This window comes from Anarhichas minor, unplaced genomic scaffold (assembly GCF_050575085.1).
Source record: "Anarhichas minor isolate MPS153535 unplaced genomic scaffold, ASM5057508v1 ptg000024l, whole genome shotgun sequence".
Classification (NCBI taxonomy): domain Eukaryota; kingdom Metazoa; phylum Chordata; class Actinopteri; order Perciformes; family Anarhichadidae; genus Anarhichas; species Anarhichas minor.
In genome coordinates, this window is record NW_027466470.1 from 13,153,871 (window position 1) to 13,163,247 (window position 9,377).

Below are 9,377 nucleotides of genomic sequence, written 5' to 3' on the forward strand. Positions count from 1 at the left end.
CTGCAACCCTACCCTGTAACCTGAGCCTTCAAGGAGGAAGACCCAACCACAGTGACACCTCCAGGACAGGTAACGATATTACACTTTATGTATACGGTTTTCAGTTATATAGAAGTATGTGTTTTTATTGATAACAAATGGATATGGAATTGTGACATTGTTTGAGGTTTCATATTTTGGTATGTGGAAGAAAATGTGGTAACTGCTGTTGAAAATAGAGAAAAAATCTTTTAGTCAAATTCATCCAAATAGAGTAGAGGTCTTTCCTACTAACCAATGCAATGTGCAGCTTCACCACATGGGGGCAGTGTGGTACAATGTTTCTGACAGCGTCCCTCAAATGTAATCCAAAGTGACCCTAGCCATGACATCCTATTACACATGTTGTGCCATATTTATATGAAACCTTGGAAAAATGGGACATTTCTCTGTGTTACTTAAAATACCCCAGCAATGATTGCCCTTTTAAAGATCCCTCACTTTCTGAGTTTAACCTTAATACATGAATGTAATCTTGTATTTAAAATGGGCTGACTGTAGAAGAGCTTTTCTGGATTGTCTGACATTTGAGTGTATTGCTAACCTTCTGGTCCTACATTTGATCCATACACAGGGTTATGCAATGCCTACAAGTGGATGTTATAAGCATCCCCTCAATAGAAGGCTTGTCAAAACCTAATGATTTAACAGATGTAAAATGTCCTCATCTCTAGTATTCCTACACAGAGCCTAAATTCAGTTTAAACAATTTCCCATTCGATTATACAGGATTTCCATGTTCATACAGCCACTTAATTTTCTATAATCACTCCCCTTCGGCTTAATGTCTGCTTTAAACATTAGATGCAATTCAGGGAAGCGATTTCTCCCTTCACGTATACATTCTTAATGGATGTAAATGACCTTTTCAGGTTTATATATTTATTTTTAGTGTTCAGCATCCATCATCAGCAGTGAATACAATATTTCCATTGTTCACAACACTGGTCATACCAGCCAATAATCCGTGGCAGTTCTCCAAGGGAATTTGTCCTTTCTGAAATCTATAATTCCATGCCTCACTCCGTTTGCATAAGTTAATATATGTGTGTGTGTGTGTATATATTTTGTGAATGCTCCTTACACACTGATGCATCTTGAACAAATGTCCTCTATGTGGTATGTAAGGGTGCAGCATGTTGGCATTAATGTGTCTTTTTACTATTACATGGCTACGAAAGTGTGTGACTGAACGTGAGGCGCTTGTGTGGGTTTGCCTGTCCAGAGCCCAAGGCTAGCGAGGGTGTCCCTTGGGTGTCTCCCCCCCCCCCCCCCACACACACACACACACACACACACACACACTGTATCTAAACCCATTTTAAGCCTGCTGACAGCAGGAGCATGACTGCCCATCTCTCTGTCTGACCTCATGCCCAATGTCAGCTCTGCTCTGTAGGGATGGAAGGATGGAGGCCAGAAAAAGAGATCTTAGGACAGGGGGGGGGACAAGTGGAGCAGGAGAGAGAGCCAATGGAGGAGACAAACAGGAAAAAAGGGAGGGTGTTTGCCGGTTTGGAGGATGAGGAGGGGCAGCAAGCTTTCAGATTACAAATGAGACAGAGAGTAGAGTGATGAAGGAGCAGAGGAGCAAAAGCAGAATAGCGATATGTACTTGGCCGCCTATTGGTGATAAATATTCAAGAGTAGTTCTGAACAAAGTCATTGCTGAGTAATGTAAACAGGCGGAGTAAAAGGGCAAATGGAAAGAAATGTATCCTCAAGCAATATTTAAACTCCCAGCTCTTGACTGTACCTGGAATATCACCTGTACGTGGATGTAATATTATGCTCCAATGTAGCAAATCCCCATCCATCCTCTTTTATTTTTTTATTTTTATAAATCTCTCAGCTATATGTAGTTGTAACCTGAAGCATCGCCCTCGTTTCTTTTCTCCTCCTCTTGTTCCTCCACCTCTCCTCCTCCATCTCTCCATCTGCCGTTTCCATGGCTACGTGTTGCTTGACGATCAGCCTGCCTCCCTTGAGTCCGGAGCTTCAGCCTGGCTCGCTCTCCGTCTCTCCCCTCAACCGCTCCTCTCCTCCTCTCCTCCTCTCCTCCTCTCCTCCTCTCCTCCTCTCCTCCTCTCCTCATCACCCCTTGCCTGTCCTCAGTCAGGGAAGGAAATTACATGTAGATGAGCTTGAGGTCCCTGTATCTTTCAACCGCACACACACACACACACACACCATGACGACCATTGTCTCCTCAGGCACTGGGAGTCTCGAACAAGTCCCTACTTTACTACTCACCGCGGCCTTTTTTTCATTTTCTCTTGTCCCTGGGGAACATGACAGATTCATGTATTACTGAAGCAGTTGGACTCATGGCAGGCAAAGAAATGGATAAAAAGAAAAGGATGATGGAGACAAGGGAGTGGGGGGGGGGGGGGGGGGGGGGGGGTATAAAGATGGCAAATGCATGCACACTGTCACAGACAGACACACACACACACACACACAATGATCGTCTCAAAGCTTGCCTCCTGTTGCTGGCTGACTACCCATGGAACCCAACCACGGCTGGCGATTGCTATGTATGTGCTTGTGTGTCTGTGTGTCCAGATGGTGCTGACCAGCCGTCCCTCCCAGGGTAGATGAAGTAAATGGAGCGATTACAGTAATGACCGACACACACATCTGTCTCATACCTCTGCATGGCTGCCAGCTCTTTTGGACACACACACACACACACACACACACACACACACACACACACACACACACACACACGCACAAGCACTATTGGCTGAGATCCGTGGAGTTGATTAGAGCAAGCAAATCCCATTATAATATACATTTTATGCGATGCCAATGTATTTTTGCAGTTTGCTGTTTTATTGTGGGGTAACAATGTGAAAATGTAAGCAGCTTGTTGACACCCCGGGCACCTTACAAAGAGAGCCAGTTTGGTTAGTGACCTCTCCTGTCAAGGTGACTCTGCTTTATCCCTTTCAGTTTCTTGCTCTAAACATTGTGTTCCTGTTCCTCTTTCTGTCTCTTTGCCCCCTCTCCACTCTGCGACATTCCTCTCCTCCCTTTCATCACTCCAATCTGACCCACTTCAAAACAAATTCCCCCCTCTCCTGTTCATCCATTTTTTTTTTCCCCCTCCAGTTTCTACATCTTTGTTGTTTATCTCCAACCATAAATGACTCAAAAGATGGGGGTCAATTCTGGAGGAGCCAGCAGGAACAGGGGGTCTCTTTGTAGAAGGGTGAAAAGGCAGAGTGTCACCAGCAAGCCCTTCCTTTATCAAACCTCTCTTTTGTTCTGCAAAGGTCTTTCCCCTGTGTGTGGACTCAGTGATATTTGAGAGGCAGGTCCGTATACACAGGAAGGGGTTAGAGAGCACGGCCAATCTCCCAGGATGTGTGTGTGTGTTTGTGTTTGTGCTTTTAAAGTCTTTTAAAGCTTGCTCTCCTCTGACTATATCAAGTGTGCACGCGTTTGTGCTTTCGGGGTGAGGGGACCCCAGCAACTTGTTTTCAGAAACGCTGAGTCCTTGCTGACCACTTCCAGGATATAGTTCACTAAGTCAACACACTGTGTAAGAGAACACCTTCATTTCACCGGCAAAGTATACTGCAGCGTCTCCTCCAAAATCTGCAGATTCAGTAAGAAGAAGAAAAAAAAAAGACAGCATTGTTCTGTGCTGTGGTAGACGCAGGTAGTTTCCTCTTACAGCAAGTTCACCTGCGCGTGCTCTCTGGAGGCTCATTAAGTTTTGCTGAGACAAAGAGATGCACTGGAATTTAAAGTTAGGCACACAACCTTCCCTTTATGAGGGGTGGGGGGGGGGGGGGGGGGGGGTCGTGTTTGTTTTCCAGTCACACTTATATCCTGTAGATGGGGCTGTTTCTCTATCAGGCTTCACAGAGCATCCCGGAGGATGGTCTAATTCAAAATTTCTCCCATGCCTCATCCCCTTGTTGCTCATGAATACCCATATAAACTCCGGGGAGACGTGTATTATATGTGCTTCTAGTCAATAGCTGGATTGGATTTGGCATAACTCTACTGTGGGCATATAAACGTACTGCGACGCTATTCACACAGAGACTAGAACACACAAACCAGTAGCAGCGCGTTTGTACAGATTCAGAGTGTTCCCTTGGTCCATGACATAGAGAGAAAGTATTGTTTCTATTGATTTATCATTATCTGCTGACCTCAGAGATATTAAGACCATAAAACAATAAAGGAGGAGAGAAACACACCTGGGTAACCTCTCAACAAATACAAATAACGCATGTGTGGCTGTCTCCAGCGGTGGATACATTTTGAGAGCATTGAGAGCAGGAGAGAAAATTTCCATACCACACGTTGTTTCTTTTAACTTTCAAGAGAAGCGAGATAACCAAAGCTCATGAGCAGAGCCCTTTCATCTCAAAGACATTTACCTCTCCCCACGATGTGATTAAATAAAGAGTAATACCATATTGCACCCTATATATTTCTCACGCTCCGTGACTCAGCCAAATGGGGTGAAAGGAGCCAAGCGTTTCCTCGGCTCCATTAAAGTACGTCTGAGAACAAAGTAGGGAATTAGACACACTGACACACTAACTGTACCACCACCCTCCTTTTCAAATGACTACATTACTTGTGTCTGATCGGCCGCCGCAGTGCCCGGCCATTACGTGTGAATATGTGCTAATGAAGGTAGACGGAGGCGAAATGATAGACTGAGGTTTCACTCTGATGAATAATAGCGCAGGGCACGGAGTCTGATTGTCTGTCATTTTGCTGTCATTCATTTGCAATTATTGCAGTGGCCAGCAATGAGTTTAATGTTGCATTATAGGTTAACTGCGGTGCTGTCCGATGTCCTTACTAGCAAAAAGTGCACTTGTTCTTCCATTGTTGTTGCATGGAAAGTGAACAGCTTTGCGCTGAAGTGATTTGGGGAAACTCTTGAGTAATTGTTAGTTGAGTGCAGAGTTTAGGCCACAGGCAGGGTTGGCTGGTCAGGAGAAGGAGGCTTCAAGCTGCCCTCCACACAGTTATCATGTGGCGCGTGTTGTCTGCTGCAGGGTCCTTTTTGGATGTTGTTCGATTTTTGTGACGCTTGACTACCAAAGAGGAAATTTCTCAGCCACAGAGCAACATCTTTGGCAAAGGAGTCAATGTCTTGCTCAAGGACACTTCGGCAGAAGGCTTGAAGCCCTCTGGGTGAAGGATGCTCGCCCTGCTTGCTGCAGCAAACTGCCACACTATCACACGTTTTATTTGAATGTGATGTTTTCGGGTTGTCCGTATATGCTCGTCTGTCCATACGTAGGTCCTAATCTCGTGACGCGATATCTCTGGAACGTCTGGAGGGAATTTCTTCAAATTTGGCACAAACTTCCCCTCTGGAGTCAAGGATGAACTGATTAGAATTTGGTGGCCAAAGTTCACGGTCGCTGTGACCTCACAAAACACATTTTTGGCCATAACTGAAGAATATATCAACTATGACAATTTCCCACAAATGTCTAATTAGATGAAATGATGAAGTGATGACATGGACAGATATGGACATAAACTGCAACTTGACGGTGTTTCTAGTTCAGCCTTGTTGGATGGATTGCCATGACATTTTGTACAGACATTTATGGTCTCTAGAGGATGTAACCCACGGACTTTAGCGATTGCCTGACTTTTCCCCTCGTGCACTATGAAGTCGACATTTTTGTTTTTCAGAGAAATGTCTCAACTATTGGATGGACTGCTATGATTATTCGGTACAGATATGAAGGTGCCCAGAGGATGAATCCTAAATACTTTGATAATCTCCGGACCATTGTCGTAGAATTTGGTACAGAAATTCATGTCCGCTCAGGAGGAATTGTAATTCCTTTGAAAATCCCCGAATTTTTTGTCTACAATCATCCGATCAAAATTATAACCAGAGAAATGCATTTGGTTTATAACCAAATTCCTGCAAAAACTCCAGCTTGACTTTGTGTTTAGTGCCAATATGCAGATGTTAGCTTACCGACACCCTGAATTAAGATGGTGAACGTGATAAACATTAAACCTGCTAAACATCAGCATGTTAACATTGTCATTAGCTTCATAGAGCCCCTAGCATGGCTTTAGTCTTTTTACATCAAAGTGAATAGTTAAGATCGAGCCTGAGTCGGGAAAAAAAGTAGAAAGATCGAAATTGAGATATTGAGGATACAAACGCACACAAACAAACAAACAAACAAACAAATAGATTAGTCATTGATCAGGGTTAAGCTGTGATCTCTATGTGAGAGCATGCCATGGTCGATCGATAACTTTAATTCCGCCTCAAGTGTGTGTTTGCACGATTCTGTCTCCCTCACCTCTCACACCTCTACACTTGTCACACACACACACAATCATATTCTCTCTTTTCTCAAATCCTCACATACAGAATTTAACGCACACACGTACACAACAACCTGATTATGTGAGCAACAGGGGTTAGGCCTAATGACAAACAAACTCAGCGTGTGCACAAACACCTCAGCTTCTCAGATGAAATATAGATTTTCCTCCCGTCTCAAAAGCTGACGGATATTAGGTGACGTGTGAGTGAGTGAGTGACTGTGTGCATGTATGTTTGTGTGTGTGTGTGTGTGTTTGCAAGCGTAATCTTGTTCTCCAGATTGTTTTTTTATGGAAAGAGGAGGCACCAGGGTGGAAGCATGTAAGTGACTGGATGCTGCTTTGTTACCGTTAAAGGCCCTCTCTCCAGGGACATAGTGGGTTAAATAACTTTGTGTTTTCTGCTTGTGCGTGCACATGTGCTGTAGGGTGTGTTTGTGTGATAGATTAATAGGACTGCTGTCCTGTCCCAGGGGAAATACATTGGTATTGTTTTTACTGATGGCAAGTCCTTCAAGATTACTTAAAATGTGCCTAATGAGTGTGTGCGTGTGTGTGTGTGTGTGTGTGTGTGTGTGTCTCTTTGTATGGGTGTGTGTGCTTCTACCTCACACTCTGTTATGAATGAATGAAAACCTTTTATTGCTCCCAGGAGAATTCACCTTGCTCAGTGGGCCTCTAGAAATCCCTTAAAACATTGCACATATTCTGGAATATTTCTACATACATTTATAACTTAAAAATATTCAGTTTACACATCAAACAAAGTCAGTGCATCTAATAACAGAAATCTATAATCTAATGTCATATGAATTGTTAATGTTGATAGTCAAAAGCAGGGAGGGAAGTTGGTTAACTACATATTGCTGTAGAAAGCCAAAACATTCACTGCACGCTGCTTCGGTAAATTGCAAAAAGCTAAAGCTGCACTAATCAGTAGTTGAGCCTCGTTCGTGTTAACTGACATTCAGACTAACTGCTCAGCTGAAGGTCAATAACTCCAAACATAACAGCTTATATTTGGGTTGGCACACAATTAAGATGCTGTCTTTCCCTATAGTCTATGTAATTCACATAAAAATGTTGCTGTGAGTATGTGAAGTACAATGTGATTTCCTTCTCAATCAATGACTTTATAATTTCACCCCAATTTAATGCTATCTAAAATTCATCAGTTAACATTTCCACTACTCAAGTGATTTTATCATCAAAACCATCAGTATTTAGGGGATTAATAAGATGACTCATAACTTTAATTATATTCCATAACCGGCTTTACTTTCATGCCGCCAATGGTTTTGTCACTGTCAGTTCTCCCAAATGCTGGATATCTTACTTTGGAATGAAACTCTTCAAACTATTCCAAACCTTTCAATATCTGTGTTGTGAGGTGTGTAATGTCCTGCAACTGTGTGTGTGTAACAGTGGGATTGTGTTTTAACATGCTCAGCTCACCGTAGGTTAAGCTAAGTGGCTGTCTGGCACAGGCATCTTTGATTATCTTTATTTATCCCTCCCACCCACTGTTCCTCTGCTTACACACACACACACACACACACACACACACACACACATTCAGAGAGAGACATACACACACCCCTCCTGCTAAAAAGCTAATCTTTTTGTGCTAATGAAAGGTATTGGGTTTCCTAACAGGCTTTTAAAGGAACGTGATGGATTGAGGGATGGATGGATGGTGGGAGGGGAGAAGGGACATGGTGAGGGGAAGAAGTGAGAGAGAGAGGTGAGGTGTCAATAAGCACATCAACCGGATCCCTTTCAGACTGTGAGGTGTGCATATGCTGCTAATGTATTCATTCATGCGCGCACACACACACACACACACACACACACACACACACACACTCGCACGCCTTTAGTCGCTCGTAAATCTCTGGGCAAAACATAAAAGCAAGTCTTTTGGTGCCAATAAGCTGAGAGATGGATTGCCAGAGATGTCTCCACCTTGACCAGTGCTGTGATAAATGCCTGAGGGTTTGTATGCATGCACTCCAGTGTATTACATCAGTTCGGAGCTGTAGGTCTGTGCAGATTGGTGCAGAACTGCTATTATTAAATGTATTTTGTGTTGCAGAGAGGAATTCATTACGTGATGGTTGCCATTTTCAACACATTTGCGGGAAGAAATATCTTCCTCTTTAGAAGAAACCCTAACTGGATACTAAACGGTAAACGCATTAATTAGTAACGAGCTGTGGACTGTAGTTGATGAGATGTTGCACTCTATGTCCTGAGCCATGTGTGAGAATAGTGTCAGTAATACAAAAATAACAAGAATAGTTTGAAGACCTTTGATAGCGTCCAAAGTCTTCAAATGATGTCTTGTACCCGACATCTCATCTCATTTCCCCCGGGCCTTCCACCGCCTTCATTCCTCCAGGTGAAACCATCGGGGGGTGTCTTGGGGATCATGAGCCCCTGCTCTCTGCTGCTCTTTTCCCCTTTCTAATAAAGCTGATAATCATTTGTTTCCCAATCACATTAGCATGCCAGTAATGAGAGGGGTAAGTCAACCATTATAATATGATCCATAATTCATTGTTGACTCCCGTTCATTACCCCAAACTCACTCCGATGAATGTTTAATAAGTCTGTGTGTGTGTGTGTGTGTGTGTGTATGACTTTGCATCTCTGTTTATCATCTGGGGTACAGAGCAGTGTCAGGCTACGATGGATTGTTTGTGCTGATGGAAATTATTATGGACTCTGTACTCCACCTTTTTCCCTATGCATTACGTAACTTGTGAATGACGCAAGCAACAACTTTAATTGGAAATATATGCAAGGGTGCATTACTGTGCCTCTGTTTAGGTGTGTGTGTGTGCGCGTGTGCGTGCGTGTGTGTGTGTGTGTGTGTGCGCGGGCCTCTCTGTCTCTCACTTACTGCCTGTCTCTCTCGTGAGTGAAGCAGACAGCTGTTATCAGTCGCTGACAGAATTCTCCCATCAACCCCCTCCTCCTGCTGTCAATCA